This window comes from Macrobrachium nipponense, chromosome 44 (genome assembly GCF_015104395.2).
Source record: "Macrobrachium nipponense isolate FS-2020 chromosome 44, ASM1510439v2, whole genome shotgun sequence".
Lineage (NCBI taxonomy): Eukaryota > Metazoa > Arthropoda > Malacostraca > Decapoda > Palaemonidae > Macrobrachium > Macrobrachium nipponense.
Genome location: NC_087221.1, coordinates 38,642,575 through 38,666,169, shown reverse-complemented (window position 1 = coordinate 38,666,169; position 23,595 = coordinate 38,642,575). Strand labels below are relative to the sequence as shown.

The window sequence follows — 23,595 nt, the reverse complement described above, 5'->3', positions numbered from 1 at the left end:
TTAGAGGCTGATCTTGACGAAACCGTAACTTGTAGAGGCTGATCTTGACGAAACCGTAACTTGTTAGAGGCTGATCTTGACGAAACCGTAAACTGTAAGAGGCTGATCTTGACGAACGCCGTAACTTTTGAAGGAGGCTGATCTTGAAGAAACCGTAACTTGTTAGAGGCTGATCTTGACGAACCGTGGACTTGTAAGAAGGCTGATCTTGACGTAAACTGTGACTTTGTAAGAGGCTTGATCTTGACGAAAACCGTGGAACTTGTAGAGGCTGATCTTTGACGAGAAACCGTGACTTGTAAGAGGCTGTTCTTGAAGAAACCGTAACTTGAAGAAAAAGGCTGATCCTTGACAAACCGGTTGACTTGTAAGAGGGCTGATCTTGACCAAAAACAAAGTGAACTTGTAAGAGGCTGATCTTGACGAAAACCGTAAACTTGTAGAGGCTGATCTTGACGAAACCGTGGAACTTGTAGAGGCTGAATCTTGAACGAAACGTAACTTTTTGTTAGAGGCTGATCTTGACGAAACCGTGACTTGTAAGAGGCTAACTTGACGAAACCGTGTAACTTTGTTAGAAGGCTTGATTCTTGAAGAAACCACTAACTTGTGGAGTAAAGGCTGATCTTTGACGAAACCGTACTTGTAGAGGCTGATCTTGACGAAAAAACGTGACTTGTAAGAGGCTGATCTTAAGAAACGTAACTTGTTATAGGCTGATCTTGACCGAAACGTGACTTGTAGAGGCTGATCTTGAGAAACCGTTAACTTGTTTATAGGCTTGATCTTGACGAAACCGTGAACTTGTAAGAGGCTGATCTTGAAGAAACCGTGACTTGTAAGAGGCTGGATTTGACAAAACCGTGACTTGTAAAGAGGCTGATCTTGAAGAAACCGTAAACTTTAAGAAGGCTGATCTTGACCGAAACCGTAACCTTTGTTTAAAAGCTGATCTTGACGAAAACGTATTTTTTTGTTAGAGGCTGACCTTGACGAAACCGTAACTTGTAAGAGGCTGATCTTGACGAAACGTAACTTGTAAGAGGCTTACCTTTGACGAAACCGTAACTTGGTAATAGGCTGATTCTTACAAAACCGTAACTTGTAAGAGGCTGACCTTGTGACAAACCGTAACTTGTAAGAGGCGATCTTGACGAAACCGTAAACTTGTAATAGGCTGACCTTGACCGAAACCGGTAACTTGTTAGAGGCTGATCTTTGAACGAAAACCGTAACTTGTAAGAGGCTGACCGTGACGAAACCGTAACTTGTTAGAGGCTGATCTTGACGAAACCGTAACTTGTAAGAGGCTGATCTTGACGAAACCGTAACTTGTAAGAGGCTGATCTTGACGAAACCGTAACTTGTAAGAGGCTGATCTTGACGAAACCGTAACTTGTTAGAGGCTGATCTTGACGAAACGTAACTTGTTAGAGGCTGATCTTGACGAAACCGTAACTTGTTAGAGGCTGATCTTGACGAAACCGTAACTTGTAAGAGGCTGATCTTGACGAAACCGTAACTTGTTAGAGGCTGATCTTGACGAAACCGTAACTTGTAAGAGGCTGATCTTGACGAAATCGTAACTTGTAGAGGCATGATCTTGACGAAACCGTAACTTGTAAGAGGCTGATCTTGCCGAAACCGTAACTTGTAAGAGGCTGATCTTGACGAAACCGTAACTTGTAAGAGGCTGATCTTGACGAAACCGTAACTTGTAAGAGGCTGATCTTGACGAAACCGTAACTTGTAAGAGGCTGATCTTGACGAAACCGTAACTTGTAAGAGGCTGATCTTGACGAAACCGTAACTTGTAAGAGTCTGATCTTGACGAAACCGTAACTTGTAAGAGGCTGATCTTGCCGAAACCGTAAATGTAAGAGTCTGATCTTGACGAAACCGTAACTTGTAAGAGGCTGATCTTGACGAAACCGTAACTTGTAAGAGGCTGATCTTGACGAAACCGTAAATGTAAGAGGCTGATCTTGACGAAACCGTAACTTGTAAGAGGCTGATCTTGACGAAACCGTAACTTGTAAGAGTCTGATCTTGACGAAACCGTAACTTGTAAGAGGCTGATCTTGACGAAACCGTAACTTGTAAGAGTCTGATCTTGACGAAACCGTAACTTGTAAGAGGCTGATCTTGACGAAACCGTAACTTGTAAGAGGCTGATCTTGACGAAACCGTAACTTGTAAGAGGCTGATCTGTAAGAGGCTGATCTTGACGAAACCGTAACTTGTAAGAGGCTGATCTTGACGAAACCGTAACTTGTAAGAGGCTGATCTTGACGAAACCGTAACTTGTAAGAGGCTGATCTTGACGAAACCGTAACAGAACGATTGAATATTTGCTTGTTTTGATCATTTAACTGGTTGGCTGAAAAAACCGGTCATCAACACAGAAATTAAAAGACAACAGACCTGTTTAGAGATTCAATTTCATAAACTGGCTTCGAATTAACAATTGTCATCAAAAGCGCCTCAGGGGCGTGGTCGGTATGGTGTTGGCATGTCACCTCGGTGTCCGCGAGTTCGATTCTCGGGCATTCTATTGAAGTGTGAGAGATGTGTATTTCTGGTGATAGAAGTTCGCTCTCGACGTGGTTCGGAAGTCACGTAAAGCCGATGGTCCCTTTGCTTAATAACCACTGGTTCCATGACACGTAAAAATACCATACAAACAAACAAGCAAACAATTCTCAACACCAAAAATGCATTGGAGTTTTAGCTTCATATGATTAATAAACTGAAAGGTGAGGAAGAAACTTAATTTCTCCGTATTCTACACTACAACAATCTTGCATTTAATTCATATTCATCAACAGTGTATGGAGGATGTAGATCTGAAATAGATATTTTATTAATATAACAACTTAGTGCAAATAAATAAGCTTGTATAGTAAACTTATATAAATAAACTTACATAGATAAACTTATACAGGTATTGTTCATTCCGGTTACACAATTCCTTAACTGTGATGCGGAACTCGGGGTCCCTCTCCCAGACCAGTTTTAGTTCTATCACATCTCTCTTCTTCCCTCTTCTTGCCTTCACCCTCTTCCTCTTTAATTCCAGCACAAACAACGTTGCTATTGACATAAGAAACACATGTACATACGCACTGACGCACGAGAGAGAGAGAGAGAGAGAGAGAGAGAGAGAGACCATTATTTACTGATTTTTTTTTATTATGCGTGGGCGTCCTTACTGCTTCACAGACGAATGGTTTGGAGAGTTCATTTAGTCTCTCTCTCTCTCTCTCTCTCTCTCTCTCTCTCTCTCTCTCTCTCTCTCCTGCAGTTCAGTGTAGCCACTCTCAACGCTAATTATATTTATAAGGGACAACTGTAACGCGAGCAAAGGCAGCCATAAAATATGTGGAGCGAAGCAGCAAATGGCATGTAAATTAAGATAAAGTTCCGCTCTAGGGCTGAAAACCCTTATACATTTAATGCCAGACACAGTACCGCGTAATGGAACAGCGTCTCCTTGGAGGGAATAATGCGCCGAGGAAATAATTTACGCTTCTACAGTACGCATTTCTGGCTCTGATCATGATTTGTGAGGTGCTAAATGTAGCTTGGACACGGATGCCGTTGCACTGGGATTATTCCTTTCAGCATTGGGAGGGTAAATCTTATTCGTGGGTTTGGCTTATATATATATATATATATATATATATATATATATATATATATATATATATATATATATATATATATATATATAGTATATATATATATATATATATATATATATATATATATATATATATAAATATATATATATATAGTATATATATATATATATATATATATATATATATATATATATATATATATATATATATATATGTATTATATATATTAAATATATATACATATATATATTTATATATATATATATATATATATACATATATATATATATATATATATATATATATACACACATTGTTATACGATTTCACACAGTAAATTATGAACAAATCAATTAGGTTTTGTGATATTTCAGGATTTGTACAGTATTCCTAATTCATTTGGGATGACTCACAGTAATGATTCACGTTGCGTGGTTACAGCGTTTGACATTTAGATGATGGTGTTGTTGGCAGTTTTACATCAATGATGATAAAAGAGGGAGGTTATTTACTTGTTAAATGTAATGCGTAAATGAAGTACAGCTAAGACTTAATCGTTTTGATACGTCTGGAACTATGTTCAAGGATTTCCTTGAAAAGTCTGTCATTTTTTGTATGTCAATTAAATGAGAGAGTAAAATATGAACACTGCAAGATGGTCGGATCACAAAAGTTCCACTCATACGCCAATCCGTTTAAAATTTCATTAATGTAATGACGAATGCCAGTCACCTAATTGTATGCCCAGAATTACGGGCGAAAATATTTCAATAAAACAATAACCCACAAATATCTCTTGCAGTTCATATTACAGTTTTTTTTTCAAGTACACTAGAATACAAGACAGTCCATGATGCTCATTGCAACATTCAGCACGTTGAAAAATTTATCCTCTGAAGACGAAGGGTTCGGTCTGAAAAGAAAGTTTTTATTTTCTTTTTTTTTTTTTTTTAGCAAATTTCTCTTATTCGCCAAAGTATTTTCTAGAAAATATTCGAATATGCTGGGTCAATTAAAGGGTGATGCAGTTTGTGGTATCAGCTGTGACGTTGAGAGGAAGTACGCAATGTAGTAGCCATTAGTAGTAAGTCAGAATATCCTTCTCCAAAAGACAGATGATTTACTGACAAAATCAGCCCCGTTTTCCTGCCTAAAACTTCTCGGCTTAAGAGAAAAAGCGTACTGCAATGCGATATACCCAAATGAATAAAAAAGGAAAAAAAAATGCCATTATCTTCATTATAACGTAAGTGCTCAAACATCGGTATAATCCATCAGCTTTTGCCTCGGAACTTTATTGCTGGCTCAACAAATCAACATCGGAGTTTTTTGCCGTTTTTTTTTTCTTTTCGCTTTTTTTCCCTCAGTGAGCGATTAATGATGAAAAGTTTCCGCTCGCTCGCCTTTTTAACAGACTCGTAAATCACCAGTCACTGTTATTGGGTGGTATAACCCGGTGGTTTTTTTTATTTTTTTTACTTTTTGCGGTTGGTTTGCTTTTTTTTTTTTTTTTTTATGTTTTTACGAAGGTTCCAAAGTCAATGGTGGTGATATAATTATCTTATAATATAATATATCTATAATTAGGATAGATAGATATAATTCTATATATATATGTATATATATATATATATAAGATATATATATATATGTGATTGGAGCAAGGAGTAACACCAAACTTTCTGTGTGTGTGTGTGTTGTGTGCGTATGTATGTATGTATGTATGTACGTGTATATATATGTATATGTGTGTGTGTGTGTGTGTTGGTGTATGTGTGTTTTGTTAAGTTACCGGTTGATTTCCTGTCTTCTCTTTCCGGCTTTCGCACATTATTATTTGCATTAATAATTACTTTTCCTTTCTTTCTTTTGTATCACTCTTTTCATTTCCTTATTTTTGTGTTCACCGCAACCCATAATTAGCTGTTGTCCTGTGTATTGGATATACGTCTATCCTATTCTCTTCCTTCAGTTACACACACACACACACACACACACACAAACCCCTGTGCAGCTGTTGTCATGCCATATTCCAACATTCCCAAACGTTTTAGTCATCTGAGCACGTACTTATACGTACTTGACGTAGCGCCTCAAACAATCGATGAGTTTGAAGCTGAGCAATAACACTTTCGTCCGCGAAAATTGTGCTACATCCCCCTCTTTTCATAATGGGATTCGAACGCAAGTCGACCTGATGTAATGTTGTAAGGCAAGTGCTCTCCTACCCCAGTATGAATCCCGCGTCGTGGCGGAAGTAGGGTTATGAAATGCCCTTTACAAAGATGATCGATTGTAAACAGGGAGATTACAGATATGTGGGGAGGACTCTTGGGGTTCGTGTAAGTGACCGCGGAATAATGGGAGGTACGTCCTTGGGACGTTTGTAGATCGAATCTCCATAAAGTTACGTTTTCCTCTTGTCGGCGCTCGCCAGATACGATGCATTGACGCAATAGTTTTAGTGGTGGTTTTAGCTAGGTCAGAGAATAGTGTAATTTTACTGTCATTTTAATAGTGAGGGTTCAGGTTATTCCAGGTCAACTGACTTTATTTTCATCTTTATTTTATTAAAAATGGAACTCTCTGGAAGACCTATTTTTATGTTTATTTCCTTAGAAATAGAAACCTCTGGAAGAGCTACTTTCATCTGTATTTCATTAGAAATAGAACTCCCTGGAAGACTATTTTCATGTTTATTCCCTTAGAAGTAGAATTCCTTGGAAGACCTATTTTCATTGTTTATTCCCTTAGGAAATAATAGAAACTTACCTTGGAAGACCATCTTTTTTCGTATGTCTATTGTCCCTTGTTAGAAATCGAACTTCCGTGGGAAGGATAGAACTTCCTTGGAAGAACATTATTTCGTGTTATTCCCTTAGAAATAGAACTTACCTTGGAAGGACATATTTTCGGTTTGTTTTATTCCCTTTAGAAATAGAAACCTTCCTTGGAAGACTATTTTTGTTTTATTTTCCCTAGAAATAGAACTTTCCTTGGAAGAAGATTTTCCCGTTTGTCTATCTTTAGAAAATAAGAACTTCCATTGGAAGACAATATTTTCGTGGTCTGTTCCTTTAGAAATAGAAATTCCTGGAAGACTGTTTTCATGTTTATTCCCTTAGAAGTAGAATTCCTTGGAAGACCTATTTTCATGTTTATTCCCTTAGAAATAGAACTTCCTTGGAAGACATATTTTCGTGTCTATTCCCTTAGAAATAAGCACTTCTTGGAGCATATTTTTCGTTTCCTATTCCTTTTAGAAATAGAACTTCCTTGGAAGACAGTATTTTAGTGTCTATCCCTTAGACAATAACTTCCTTGTAAGACGTATTTCGTGATTTATTCCTTAGAAACTAGGATACTTCCTTGGAAGACATATTTCCCGTGTTTACTCCCTTAGAAATAGAACTTCCTTGGAAGACATATTTTCGTGTTTACTCCCTTAGAAATAGAACTTCCTTGGAAGACATATTTTCGTGTTTATTCCCTTAGAAATAGAACTTCCTTGGAAGACATATTTTCGTGTTTATTCCCTTAGAAATAGAACTCTCTGGAAGTCCTATTTTCATCTTTATTTCATTAGAAATAGAACATCATGAGCACTGCTGTTGTCTTTGTCACTTTCAAGTCATAAGTCAAGTTTTACCGACTAAATGTACGTATATTTTTTAGGAAAGTCATCTAATCGTTAATGGCGGAGCTGGTTCGGTTGTGGTAGTTTGTTTTTGGTTTGCTGCCTCATTTTTAGCACAAAGGACTCCAAAACCTATGAGGATCACATTGTTTTTGTGATGAAATCGACCCTGTCATTGTAGTATGTTGTTTGCGTTGGTGGTAAAAGTATCACATGCACTTAAAGTTAATTTACAATGAGATATTTCTTGACTATATTTAGAATGACTGTCACTGACTGAGTGTTAGTAGCTAATTCGACATCAATTTCATCAATTAAAGAAACGATTATTTTATAAGTGAGTAGGCAGTGGAAATAAAAATGGGGAAATTTGTAGCTTCGTCTGTCTCCATTCCAGATAGCCATCTCCTGGAAAAGTGCATCACAACTTATCGGCTTTATTAAAACGGAATAGCTAAATATTTATATATATATATATGGAACGCGACATGACCTCTCTCCAAGAAAATGACGCCAGACCCGATTATAAAAGCAATCAAAAGAGCGAAACATGTCATTGATGTCTTTCAGAAGTCAATCACTCCATCAATATCTCATCTGCGATGTGGATTTGGGACTCGATTTGAAATTGATTTTAAACTAAATCTCTTCTCGTTTCGACGGCGGGAGCCATAATTCTTCCGGGGAGATGAAGTGGATGTCGGGCTTTTACTACTTCGTCTTTATGAGGTCATAAATGTCTGAGGGAGGCTGAGGTTGGCGTAGAAAATAGGAGATCCGCCTGAGGGATTGTATTCGCAAACTGGGCTCATTAGAGGACGGTTGCGGCCGTGACTCTGTCTTGTTTTTCTTAGATGCCCTCCCCACAAGTAGAGGAAATGGCTTATTGCTGGTATATGTATATATATAATTGTATCTCATCTACCTTTATTTATTTATTCTTGCATTCATTTATCAAATTTAACCCCTGTTCAGTTCCTTCTTTTATTTTTTGGAATGTTGCTAACCAGATAAATTGTTTTTGGCCTTTTCTGTATGAATGAGTTCAGCGTTTTAATAATAATAATAATAATAATAATAATAATAATAATAATAATAATAATAATAATAATAATAATAATAATAATTACAGCACTGATAACAGAACCTTGTTTTTATTAGGATTCTTGGGGAAGAAGTAAATAAGGAAAGTTCCAGGAAGGTACTTCGCCAACAGTAAAATCCATGGGCAAGTTACAAACAACATATTGAAATTTCTTTCTGAATAGTTATTGTAATGCATAATAGCCATCACAATTAGATGGCTTTGTAGGGGGGAGGGATTTCTCTAATTATTTATTTCACCCAAAAGACCCTTTTTGCTATTAAATGGGGAGGGATTTCTCTAATTATTCAACTAAAAGACTTTTTGTTATTAAATGGAGGAGGGATTTCTCCAATTATTCAACTAAAAGACTCTTTTTGCTATTAATTTTTATAAGAAACCACTTATCACATACCTGTTATGTTTTGTCTTAAGAATACGTTGTCGACATAACCGATGGAAATTCTAAAATGGTACAGAAATGAAAAGAAAAAAATCCATTCAGATCTCTGATTTTAATGTTCGTGGTTGTAAGTCGGTTCCTTTCGAGTAAGGTCCTCCAGACCTCTGTCTAGTTTCAAAGAAACGCTTCATACAAGACCCAGTCCTGTTCCCTTATGTGGCATCATTTGCCGACGGTATCTGGCGTTCTTTGGTGGTCGTCGGCTCTCTTACTGCCCTCATTCAATCATCGCTGAAATGTGTTACTGCTCTGTGTATGTGAATTCATGTGCTCGAGACGCATCAGAGTAGCGTCCTTTTAAATACTTTTAAGGACTAAATGAACAGTAGTAGCGGAGTGTAGGTACATCAAGATGCTTCTTAGAATCATGGTGATTCTCAAGAACCATGGGTAGATTCAATTGCCGTTAGAGAAAGGATTCTTTTGATGGCTTCTGACAGATGCCATAGAGTAGATTGACAATGAAGGTGTTGAATTAGCGGCAAGTTGTACTACAGGTGGCCGGATAGCCAACGGAGTGAGTTGTGAACTCATTGGTTTGGTTTGTTGGATTTTCGAAGAAAAAACCATAATAAATAGTAAGTGAAATGCAAAGGGATGAGATTTCCTGATTTATATATTTTTTTAAGGGTGGTCTTGTTCGTGGTGTCACGACGCTGTTTTCGTGCTTCTAGTTACTTGTTCACTTAAGTATCAAGGAAGTTGTCGTTATCCTAGTTTTCAAAGTAGTCTTCCACCATACTGGTAAAACTCTCTCTCTCTCTCTCTCTCCTCTCTCTCTATCTCTCTCTCCTCTCTCTCTCTCTCGCGAAATGGTCTGCTACGAAGTATCTGCTTTAGACATGTCGCCTTGCGAGGATTCCGAAGTTATTAAAGAGATTGGCCCTGACGTTCTATTGTAATGCCCCCGAAATCGGGCTACTTAGGGCTTTGTTATTGGGTTGCAATTCAGTCGTCCTCCACCTCCACCCCCTTCCCCACCCTCTCCCACGTTCAAGGGGGAGGGAGAGCAATTCTCTCCTTTCCTCTTCACAAGTTAACCAAGGCTTTGGTCTTAGCAATAATTGGTTAGTTCCTCTACCATTAAGCTATTATTGCACGGTTGCTAGTAGACCTCTTGCTGGTTCACACGCGCGCGCGCGCCCACACACACACACACACACACACACACACACACACATATATATATATATATATATATATATATATATATATATATATATATATATAATATATATATGTCAGTAGAAGGATCCACAGTAATATTCTTGTTTATTTCGCAAATGTCAACTTCTTTCGTCATTCACACTACTTGATAAGGGTGGGAGGCAGTCCACCGTAATATAGTCCTTAGCTTTAAACCAAAGTGCTTTCAAGGTCCTTTTATTACTTGAGACATATCCTGTATTAACAGGAGAATTTATTTACAGACACACACACACACACACACACACACACACACACACACACACACATATATATATATATATATATTATATATATATATATATATATATATATATATATATTATATATATATATATATATCTTTGTTTTGTGTGTTTTAATATAATTTTGTGTGTTTGATGATAGGTCAAGAGTTCTTGGTTTTTCCGCCCGAAGCCCTCAAAAGACATAAGTTCTTTTAAGTTCTGTCGTGAGTCTCTAAAGCCCAAAAGCAACCTCCAGTGAAATGTTGTCGCCGATCCAGTCCTGGAAAGATAAGATGAGACGGCGTGTGGGAGTTTGTTAAGTAAAAAATCTCAGCTTTTGTTTATCCTATTTTTATCAACGCATTCGCATTTACTCAGACACGCTCCCCCACGAAAATACACACGAAAGGAGGCTAATAAATATGCGCGCAGAGAGTTACTTTAAAGTACAAAATGTTATTCGTCTTCGGAACATGGGACACACACACGCACACACACACACACACACACACACACAGGGCATTCAAAAATGTTGAATAAAGCGTGCGCGCTGAGTAAGGCGAGAAAGATGTGCGTGATAATGCTGGCTTTTCTATCTTCCCTTCTCAGGATTTCCCTTAAGGGATTTCGCACGCCAGTAGAAGGATGGGGGATTAAGGGTTGGCGGGGTGGTGGCGGAGGAGGGGGGCGGCGTGTGTGTGAGGGAGAGATAGAAGTATCGGGCTAGGGGATCATGACCCAGGGTAGGACTTACTTCGGTCATGGGAGCTTAAAATTCGGATGACAATAAAAGTTAATCTCAAGGCAGAATGAGGAGGCAGATGACTCCTATTTTGTCTCCATTCATTAGGATAATAGAAGAGTGTCCCCCAACCCCCGCTCCTCCTCGTTGGGGAGGGAGGAGGGGGGCGGAGGAGAAGATACTCGTTAGGGCCTCCTCGAGTGTGGGAAATCGCGTGTGAAAGAGACGACGCCGAGGAGAAAGCGCGCGCTTATGAAAGAGAATGGAAAAGATGAAATGGCTTGTATGAAGCGGTAATAAAAGAGAAATTCTCTCTCTCTCTCTCTCTCTCTCTCTCTCTCTCTCTGCATGAAATTCCAAGCGGGAAATGGAGGAATTTGGTGTCTTGTGAAGGACTCTAGGTGAAATTAAATGGTTTGCTTCTTTCGTTTTCTATATTTTGACGAGATGCCGCTAAGCATGTGTTAACCTTTTATTTTCTATTTATTCATTAATCTATTTTTCTGAGTTATTCATTGATATGTACTCTTACGTTTGTAAGCCAATTTACCCAGTATTCATTTTTTTTTCATTTATTAATATATTAATAGTAGAGTATTTAGTGAAATATTTAATAGTATTTAGTAAATCTGACATCTAAAAAAAAAAAAAAAGAGGCAGGAATCCATAACTGTCACATGACATAGAACCACATTTGACGACGTCTTCCCAATGACAGTCCAGTTTGCTTACGGGGCATTTTGTACCGAAATATATATATATATATATATATATATATATATATATATATATATATATATATATATATATGCTACGTACGCACGATCAAACCAAATATGAGAATCTCTTAGAATGTAGTTATGTATTTCCAACACGCGCGCGAAAATGATCTAGAACGAAGACCTTTAAACCTAAAAATATTCTGGAACAATAGAAGTAAAAGATTTCACTGAATACGTTTACTCACGTGCACACAAGGCTACCCCGAAAATAGATGAGGTTTGCTCAGTTTTGGGGAAAAAACTGATAGTGAAACGAAAGTCGAAGAAGCCTGGAATTTAACAGATAAAAAAGAAGTTTGTTTACTTTCGAATTACCAATGGCCTCTCATTATCTCTTGGTGAGTGTGCTGAATAAACACGCCATCGGGTCCCTGCAGTTTCTGAGAATAACGTCCTGTGTAATTGAAAATAAGGGGAGACAACAAAGCAAGTTAGTTTTTCAATGAAGATATGAGTCTAAAGGGAAGAAGCTCTCTCAGTTAACGGTTGAAAGGAAAGTATGTGGACGTCATATATATTATAATAATAATATATGATATATATATATATATATATATATATATATATATATATATTATTAATATTATATTATGTATGTATGTATTCGTATATATATATAGTTATATGTACGTGTATATATATATATACACGCACATACATTATTCATACAATTATACTTTACATAAGAACACAGATAGGTGCACTTGCATTTATGTATAGTTTATATATATATATATATATATATATATACTATATATATATATATATATATTTACATATATATACTTAGATCGCGTGCGCAAACGTGTGCGTGTTCCATTTACGATCTCTCTCCCTCTCTCGTGCACGCTGTATACACACTAACTAATACGCACAAGCTCTTTCCAGGGAGGTCAATATATCGGAAACTGGTAATGGAAATTAACTAGAAACGATCGGAGTGATTTATGACACATTTGCTTTAACCTTTTGGTTCGGGAGGAGGAGGCACTGGAAGGAGGAGGAGAGGAGGAGCAAAAATTCGAGGGGAGGGCGAGAGAGGAAATAGACTGATGCTTAGGTGAATAAGGGAATAATAATTTCAGAGATTTTTTTTTTATTATTCGGAATGATGATGATGATGATTAATAGCGCTTGACGCTAGGACTCATAATGGTTTGTGTGGGAAAGAGCAGCGTTGAAAAGTGATTTCGTTCCCTCTGCCGCGTAATCAAATAATTGCATGAATTGCATTTTGTGGCAACCTGTAAAATTATATTATGTTATATATATATATATATATATATATATATATATATATATATATATATATATATATATATATATATATTATATATATAGGACGTCATATCGATTTCTCATATTCAGCAAGTTCAATTCTTTGACACTTCGCCTCCGACGCCGCCAGACCTTTTGCATGGCACCTACTGCCTTCATTTATTCACCTTCATTGCTTGACGTATGATATTATTCCCCCACCCCCTCCCCATCTCATATAGAAATAAGCCTATTTCCATTCTTCCTCAGTCCTTGTTATTTTTCTTTGCAATATATTCCTCACATTGACTTCATTCATTCATTCATTCATACACTGCAATATCTTCCTGACTTAAAATTTCTCATGCTGCAAGTAGTTTTTTTTTCTTATTTTACGAATTCTTATAGACAAACATTAAAAATCTATGAAATCCTGCGAAGTTCCTCTTAAAAAACAAGTTTATAACATGTAAAGGGAAACGGCAAGATTTACTTTATCTTCTTTTTTTCTGATAGATGAGATGAAATAAAACGTACATATCTCTTTCACCAATTCGCAGTCTTCTTAGCATTACCAGTTAACTTAGTATCATCGGCAAATATCAGCCACAGCAACCAATTCTCCTCAAAGCGACTTGTACCTGCTGTATCTGAAGTTTCCATGATCTCTTTTAATAATTCTAATATAAGAACACGAGTCATAAACGAGGAAAAGCTACCCATCACCAAACAACTCAGTATCATCCATATGGGATATGCATAAATCCATATATTCATAGGAGGAACAGGAAAGCCAAGGGACATGGTAACATTGGAGATAGGATTTTTTTAATATCGTACAGTGGCACAGCCAAGCTTTTGGCAATTCATAACGTTTCCCATTTACAGTGTCAATTACCAGGAGAATTACATGGAATAAAATGAAGGAGTAGGAAAACTGTACTGATTGAATAGATATATAAGTGCAAAAACAGACGCAATTGTCAATTAAGGGTGTTTTCATACCTGGAGACGAAAGCTCGGCGAAATTAAGAAATAATAAAATGATAACGTCTGCTGTGTCGCCACGTCCTCTGGCTACCTGTTTTCCTTCAGTCCTTCAGTTGAAGCCTTATAGAATGAAAGATATATATTAATTTTTATATAATATATATATACTATATAATATATTAATATATGAATATATAATATATATAATAATATATATATATAATATATTAATATATAATATATAATATTATCAATAATATATCTATATATATATATTTTAGACATATTATTTATTGCTAATTTCAGGGGATAGATGAACATAGTGTAGGGTTTCCATACTCTTCTTTGAAGGTATCACTAAAGGATGACTGAAGGTGAAAGCTTTGGATTTACAGATGATCGCAGTTTGGAAATTGTTTATAAAAAAAGAGCTAGAGAGAGAAAAAGAGACAGATAGACAGACAGAGAATGAGCTTCGTATGTAATATGACATTCTCATGGAAACCAAAAGGTGAGGAGTTGATATAGTGAATTCGTATACTTAAAAATGATTGTTTTTTAATGTGTAACATGGAAGAGCAATCTCTCCCCTTAATGATGTGTAATATGGAAGATCTATCTCTCCTTAATGATGAAGTGCTTATTGGTTTTCCTTCACAGAAAATATATTACTCCGGTTTTTCACAGGACTCATTTCGTCAGGTTTTTCTTGTTAGTGGCACTCGATATTGGTCCTTAATGACCGTTCTTTTTTTTTTGTTCGTATGATTTCCCTCTCTCAAATCTTCAACAACTTACGTCTGGAAATGCAGTCTCTCTCTCTCTCTCTCTCTCTCTCTCTCTCTCTCTCTCTCTCTCTCTCTCTCTGAAAATCTTTACCCACCACAGACCTCGGACATATTTCCGAATTAATGAAAGTGTTAGGGCGTAATGCTCCTTTTTTTACTCAAGAAATGGGAATGGATCAGTATACTCAGTGCTATGGGGTAGTGAGGGGACGAGTGGTTGTTTGGCTTCACGTGCTTCTTTCCCCTCCGCTTCCCCTTGTTTATATCCGTCTCCCCCTTTTCACCTCTCGGTGTCCTTTCTTTTCCACTTGTCAATTTCAACTCTTTTCCCACTCTATCTCCACCTTTTTTCTCCCTGGATTTCCCCTCGTTTCCCTCTTTATTTCCCCTCTTTTTTGCCTCTATATTTCCCCTCTTTTTCTCCTGTCGGCATCCCCTCTCCCTCATCTCGGTTTCCCCTTGCCCGCCCCTCTTGGCTTGTCATGTTTCCCCTCATTTTCTCCCTCTCGGGTTCACTCTTCTCCCCTCTCGGTTCTCCTCTTTCCCCTTCTCAATTGCCCCTCTTTTGCTATCTCGGTTCTCCTCTTCCTCCTTCCCAATTTCCCCTGTTTCCCTCTTCTCAATTTCCACTCGTTTTCCCTCGCGGTTCCTCTTTTCTCCCTTCTGAATTTCCCCTCGTTCCCCTCTTTTCCCCCCATCCCGGTTCTCGTCTCTTTTTTTTTCCTCTCTCGGTTTCCCCCCTCTCAGTGAAGGTTAGAGGGCATGGCAACCGAGAGAAGTTCTGATTCAGCTTAACTTATTTAACAGCGGGGATTAACTACTCAATTGTGGGGCTTCGCTGAACCTAACTCTTAACTAACCAGGTTTTAAGTAACCGTGGCCGACTTCTCTTAAGTGGGTGGAGGTAATTTCATCTAATTCTCCCGAGCACCAAGGCAGGTCTGTTACTGTTTTTTTTATTATTTTTTTTTTTTACTGTTTTATCTCATTTCCCTTTTTTATTGTCTCTATTGTTATTACCGGCATATTTTCGTTTGATCGTATGATTTTCCCTGTTGAGGTGTAATGTTCCCTTTTTTTTTTTTTTTACCCAAGAAATGGGAATCGGTATGTATACTAACTCGGTGCTATGGGCTTTGAAGGGACAAGTGGCTGTATGGCTACTCTATTGTTATTACTTGATTTCCAAATGGCTTCGTTGTCGTCGCAATGATCCAAAATAATGCAGTTTGTTTTTTGTTATCTGTGATGTAATTGTGTGTGTTTTTTTTAGTTATTCTTATTGTTGCTAAGGCTGGTTGTGACCCAATTTTATTATTGTAATTTTTTCCACGATCTTTAGTTGTTCACATCTTTGGTTTACTCGGGTGCAACACCAGTAGTAATGTTACAATTTTGATTAAAGATAACATGTTATTATGTTATTTTATGTTAGATTCACTGCGCATAAATGCATGTTTCTCCAGTATTAAACCCTTTTTTCTTTAAGGGATGGCATTAGAGAAATAAAAATAAAGAGGCAATAGAGCTTTCACATTTTAGCACAATAGGACCTTGATGGTAGAACGAAAGTTCCATAGCACCTATGTGTCACTTGAGATACCCCCGCCCTTCTTCCTCATAAGACCACAAGACAGCACGTAAATAATTAATAAAAGAAGTAAATAAATAAATGTATTAACATATATTTACTGGAATAGATTAGTAAAGGTGCAGCAAAGTCCACTGGATATATTACTTAAAATGCTGCATCCTTGTACTTCGAGTTGAGGTGTAACTCAGCTGGGTCAAGAGATTTTTTTTTTTTTTTTTTTTTTTTTTTTAAGTGTTCAATTCCAATTTTGTTTGTTAGTATTTCATGATGATGAATGTTTCAGCAATGGAAATTAGAATCTCCGATGAAAGCCCCCCGGCGGCAGTCTGGTATGAAATACCCCTAGAAATTAATGTTTGCATTTATCAAAATTGGGTTAACAAGTTAACGTTTATGAATTATTATTATTTTTTTTTCTTCTTAAGCCGATCCCACTGAAAAGAAAGGTTAAGAGAGGCGTTATAACCAGATTTCACCCTGAACCTTTTGTGCCGTTTGGTCATATCAAGGAGAAATATGGTCCCCATTCCCATAGGAAAAGAATTTCATAAAACATGAGGAAGCAGTAATGGGAGACATGAATTGTTGGCGTAAAATATGTTGGAGGAAATTTAGGATATTGCTTTTGTTGTCCCTATTCATTTTGTTCGCTTCCGTTGGTAGATTCGTAATTGCTTGACATACATATGTAAAACTTTTTTCTTTGTAAAGTGAAAAATTTGAAAGCACCGAACTTTAACATAGAATATAAAAGTATATATCGTTATAAAATTAATCATAGTGCATCGAAAAATGCACAATATATGCTTTTATAACGTCCAGTAAACGCATCATGTCATTAGAATCTTCAATAATGGTAATATAAGTTAATAATGTATATTAATATTTTCTTCTTCTCTGTAACTGTATGGTCAGTTCCATATTGACGATCCGTAGGAAGTATGTTCCTCTAACTCTGCAGAACTTTGTCAGATTGGTGTTAATGAGTTAACAGAAATCAGGTCTGGGATAATGTTAGTGTTGTTACTGGTCATTCCTTCAATTTATTTCCCAACTGTGCTTGAATGGACTGGATTTCTGGTTATCATTATATTTATTTCATATTTTTTAAATGATTAATGCAGTAATTCCTTAATCATCAACGTGTTCTGCTGTGTCCCGACGGAAGCATCCTCGGTAGTTGCCATGTTAGAAATTGCATTTATGAATACGAGATGCATCGAATTTGGATGCAAGATGTGCAGACGCAAGATGTGTTGATTTACGAGGACAGTCTCCAGGGATGATTTATTATCAACGCCTTTTGAAACGTATAATGTTTATGCAAAGCATCGTTCCAGCTCGGCATTCGAATGGCGTTTTCAAAACGCGTTGGGAGGATTGTCATTTAGAAAAGATTTTTCATCCGGGGATTCTTATCTTTTATTATGGTTGAAATTTTCTTAGGAGTTCATTACTTATGTGAAGATGAGATTTATTTTAAGGCAGGTGATACAGTTGTGGTATAAAGTTTGCTGGTTTTTGGGACATATATATATAGATGGCAGGTCATTGTGTTCCTTCCACTAAAGAGTGAATGGTAAGAGTTCCAGCTGAGCGATAGAAGCAGAGAATGTTGTAATGAAAAGTGAATTGAAAAAGATGCGTTCGGTATGGTGCTGGCCCGCCACCTTGGTGGCCACGAGTTCAATTCTCTGGCATTCCGTTGAGGGATTAGAGATGTGTATTTCTGGTGATAGAAGTTCACTCTCGACGTGGTTCGGAAGTCACGACGTAAAACCGTTGGTCCCGTTGCTGAATAACCACTGGTTCCATACAACGTAAAAACACCAAACGAACAAACAAAGTCAAGAACATTGCTTAGATTTGATAGAAAGAGCCTTCTGAACTGAAATTGAATACTGTAAAATAGTATTATTTAGCAAGTAACGTTTCAGTGAAACATCTGACTGCTCTGTAGAACGCCACGTGTTTTGTAAAAACGATAATCTCCAAGTAAGATGTAAAGGTGCTCATTTACGAAAGATATGAAGGAAGAATCCTAAGATACTCAAGAATAAAACAGACGCAGCAGCTTTCCTCTGCAAAATATTTTCAAATATTTCTTTGCAGTAGAAACAATATAAATCGGTCACCTTTTAACTGAACGCTGGAACGGAATAGCACCTTTTACTTATGAATCAGGTGAGATTAATAACTTATCCGAGAAAAAAAAAATGAAAAAGTCTTGCTTTGGATGTGAATAAGATGAATAAGATACCTGAAATGAAGTGAAATAAGGTGAATAATTTACCTGAAATGAAATAAAATAAGATTAATTATTTACCTGAAATGAAATGAAATAAGATGAATAATTTACCTGAAATGAAATAAAATAAGATGAATTATTTACCTGAAATGAAATTAAATAAGATGAATAATTTACCTGAAGTAAAATGAAATTAAATAAGATGAATAATTTACCTGAAATTAAATTAAATAAGATGAATTATTTACCTGAAATGAAATTAAATGAGATGAATAATTTACCTGAAATAAAATGAAATGAAATAAGATGAATAATTTACCTGAAATGAAATGAAATAAGACGAATTATTTACCTGAAATGAAATGAAATAAGAGAAACTGATTATACTGGAGAGTGAAATGTGGAATTACTCTGCGTTGAAACCCAAGGTGGAAAATAGTCAGAGCATAGCTTGCCATTCCATGTTGAATATGTTGGAGCCTAGTTGCATTTCTGGCCTTCCAGATTTACGCATTTAACTTATTTTTAGGAATTACGGGGAACGGCATTTGCTTCTTGCTTCAACGTCGCTTACATGTGCATTGGAGGCACACAGGGTATTCAAGGTTTGTTACCTGAAATATTATTTATTATTATTATTATTATTATTATATTATTATTATTATTATTAAAAGCAATTGCTGCGTCAGCTGCGTTAATTTTATAAAAAGGTTCTTCTCTATTTTTCTAAAGAATTTTACCGTCAATAAACTCTACGGGACATACCCTAAAATTCTGACTGCCGCCACCGGTATTTTTAATAAAATTAAATCGGCTTTGACTATTACCTATTTGAGACATGCCAACCTTCGGTGCGTTGCTCACCAGTTTAAGCAGCAATGAGAAGAACCTGTAAAAATTTAAGGCAGCTGAGGCAGCAATTACTTTTAATAAAACATGTTTAAAAGAGGGTTTACATCCAGCATATTATTTTTTTTTTCTTTTCTTTTTGCTCTATCACAGTTCTCTAATTCGACTGGGTGGTATTTGTAGAGTGGGGTTCCGGGTTGCATCCTGCCTCCTTAGGAGTCCATCACTTTTCTTACTATGTGCGCCGTTTCTAGGATCACACTCTTTTGCATGAGTCCTGGAGCTACTTCAGCCTCTAGTTTTTCGAGGTTCCTTTTCAGGGATCTTGGGATCGTGCCTAGTGTTCTTATGATTATGGGTACAATTTCCACTGGCATATCCTATATCATTCTTATTTCTATTTTCAGGTCTCGATACTTATCCATTTTTTCCGTCTCTTTCTCTTCAACTCTGGCGTCCCATGGTATTGCGACATCAATGAGTGATACTTTCTTCTTGACTTTGTCAATCAACGTCACATCTGGTCTATTTGCACGTATCACCCTATCTGTTCTGATACCATAGTCCCAGAGGATCTTTGCCTGATCGTTTTCTATCACTCCTTCAGGTTGGTGTTCGCACCACTTATTACGGCAAGGTAGCTGGTGTTTCTTGCACAGGCTCCAGTGGAGGGCTTTTGCTACTGAGTCATGCCTCTTTTTGTACTAGTTCTGTGCAAGTGCCGGACATTCGCTTGCTATGTGGTTTATGGTTTCATTTTTCGTATTGCACTTCCTACATATGGGAGAGATGTTATTTCCATCAATCGTTCTTTGGATATATCTGGTTCTTAGGGCCTGATCTTGTGCCGCTGTTATCATTCCTTCAGTTTCCTTCTTGAGCTCTCCCCTCAGTAGCCATTGCCACGTGTCATCGCTGGCTAGTTCTTTAGTCTATCTCATGTATTGTCCGTGCATTGGTTTGTTATGCCATTCCTCTTTTCTGCTTGTCTTTCTCCTGTCTCTGTATATTTGTGGGTCTTCGTCTACTTTTATCAGTCCTTCTTCACATGCACTCTTGAGCCACTCGTCTTCACTGGTCTTCAGATATTGCCCCAGTGCTCTGTTCTTGATGTTGACGCAGTCCTATATGCTTAGTAGTCCCCTCCCTCCTTCCTTTCGTGTTATGTATAGTCTGTCCGTATTTGCTCTTGGGTGTAGTGCTTTGTGTATTGTCATATGTTTCCTAGTTTTCTGGTCTATGCTGCGAATTTCTGCCTTCGTCCATTCCACTATTCCAGCGCTGTATCTGATTACTGGCATTGCCCATGTGTTTATGGTTTTTATCAGATTTCCGGCGTTGAGTTTTGACTTGAGTATCGCCTTGAGTCTGCATATATTCTTTCCTGATCGTGTCCTTCATCTCTTGGTGTTTTATATCCCCTCCTTCCATTATTCCCAGGTATTTGCATCCCGTTTCATCTATGTGTTTGATGTTGTTCCCATCTGGTAGCTTTATCCCTTCAGTCCTTGTTACTTTGCCCTTTTGTATGTTGACTAAGGCACATTTTTCTATTCCAAACTCCATCCTGATGTCCCCAGATACAATCCTTACAGTCTGGATTAGGGTATCTATTTCCTTGATGCTCTTACCATACAGCTTGATGTCGTCCATGAACATCAGATAGTTAATTCTGTTGCCTCTTTTTTTGTGTTGGTACCCGGCATCCATCTTCTGCAGTACTTTTGTCATGGGAATCATGGCTACTACGAAGAGTAATGGGGACAGTTAGTCACTCTGGAAGATCCCTCTCCTAATATTAACTTCTGCTAGTCTTATTCCAGAGCTTGTAAGTATTGTATTCCTGTTGCGCATTGTATTTTTGAGGAAGCTGATGGTGTTTTCCTCTGCCCCATATATTTTCAGGCATTCTATTACCCATGTGTGTGGTACCATTGTCGAAGGCTTTCTTATAGGCTATCCATGCCATGCTTAGGTTGGTTTACCTTCTCTTACTGTTCTTCATTACCATTTTGTCTATCAGGAGCTGGTCTTTTATTCCCCTACACTTCCTTCTGCAGCCTTTCTGTTGGTGGGGGATGGTGTTTGTATCCTCTAGGTAGTTGTATAGCCTTTCGCTGATGATACCTGTTAGTAACTTCCACATTATTGGTAGGCAGGTGATAGGCCTGTTGTTACTAGCTATATTTCCCTTACTCTTGTCTTTCTGAACTAAGGATGTTCTTCCTGTGGTCATCCATTTGGGCGCATGGTGATTTGTGATACAATGCTGGAGTTGTTCTACTATTCTTGGGTGTAGGGCCTTGAAGTTATTATTATTATTATTATTATTATTATTATTATTATTATTATTATTATTATTGTGTGCGCAATACTGTGTTGTTATGGAATAAGGCAATAAGCCAAAAGGCACTGAGAGAGAAACTAGTTAAGTCCAAAACAAAGTTCCAAAGGACCCAGGCTCTCTAACTCTTCTTTGTTTCAGGGCAACAGCCGAAATTATTCGCGAGGTCGGAGGAGGGCCGGGCGAAAACTCATAATGCATATTTTCTTTTTTTACTTCTTTCTTCTTCTTCTTCCTCCTCTTCTTTTCCATCAGGCTGCGTATAACGCCACCGGTGATATAGTATGATACGCTGGTGTTAGGTTTATGAATACTAAAGGGTCGTGAAAATGCTATTGTGATTTTTTTTTTATCAAGCAAGTTGATGAGAGACTAGTTTACGAGCAATTGCTGACTAGCTCGGAAGTTTTAATAGTTAATTTGGAGTTCGCACACACACACACACATATATATACATATATATATATATATATGTATATATATAGTATATATATATATATATATATATATATATATATATATATATATTCAAAATAAGCGCTCTGGCGTACTGCTGACCTAGGGTAGTGTTCAAAATAATATTTTTGATTTTAGTTATATATATATATATATATATATATATATATATATATATAATATATATATATATTCTGAGAGAGAGAGAGAGAGAGAGAGAGAGAGAGAGAGAGAGAGAGAGAGAGCATTTCGCGTTTCTACGGTTGCATTTTGCATTTATGAATTCTCCTCAGACAGGTGTCTTCCTTTCGCCTTCTCTTCTTTTGGCAGCTGGTGTCCCATCCACTTTTCCCCCTCCAATAATTCTAGTAACACAGTTCATTACAACCTCTCTCTTTAACAGTGCCCAAGTTTTGCCATTGGCCGGTCCTAACTTGGGCTAATTCGTTTTGTGTAGCCCTCTTTGAACTCACACAAATTCCTTTAGCATGAATTTCCTTTCTCAGAATAGCTAAATGCTGTTGCCCTGTCGCCTGCGCCCTGCTCTGGTTGGTGTGAGCTCTCCTCCTCCTCCTTCTCCTCTTCTTCTTCTTCTTACTTCGTTGTTGCCTTCCATCTCTTTCATTAGCTTTTTGTGTTGCTTTTTTTTTCAGTTACATTCCGCCGTGTGATGAGAATATTGTCAAGAGAATGGCATCAAATTTGAAAAGTAAAGTGGAAGAATTTAATTTTGTTCCTTTGATTGGGAATATTAATAACGCCCCGAATATATTCCAAAGGTTTTTTATATTTAAATCCCCCCCTCTCTCTCTCTCTCTCTCTCTCTCTCTCTCTCTCTCTCTCTCTCTCTCTCTCTGCAGTAAATAGTTCTTTAAATATCTTCTGGCGAAGCGAAAGAGTGACTCAAGATTTCTTAGAAGGAGATTGAAATTAATTACTCATGCCTTGCCCCCAAAACGCTCAGTATAAACATTATTCTCTGATAAAACTGATGTTTTTTCAGAGGTGTCGCTTTTGATAAATTTCGCGACTGGTTATAAGCATTACACAAGGTTAAATCTGATCTTCATTCAAGGGACGTTGTCATTTGGGAAAATTAATTTTTTTTAATGTAGTTTTTTTAGCTGTGACTGTGAGGTGGAATGCAATTATGTTGAAATCTATAAGCACACATCTTGCATTAGAATTATTTTCGTCAGATTCTTACTCTTGCAGGTTGATACTGTTAGTAATCGAGTCGATTGTGGAAAATACATAATTGCAGAGATGTTTCCTTCAGTACAT

General features: G+C 37.1%; 1 protein-coding gene across 1 annotated transcript in view; it reads left to right on the top strand.

Annotated features, from left to right (window-relative positions):
- LOC135204203 (glutamate receptor ionotropic, NMDA 2B-like) overlaps positions 1-23,595 on the top strand; it is a 654,480-nt gene that overhangs the window by 83,940 nt on the left and 546,945 nt on the right. The window lies entirely within an intron of this gene.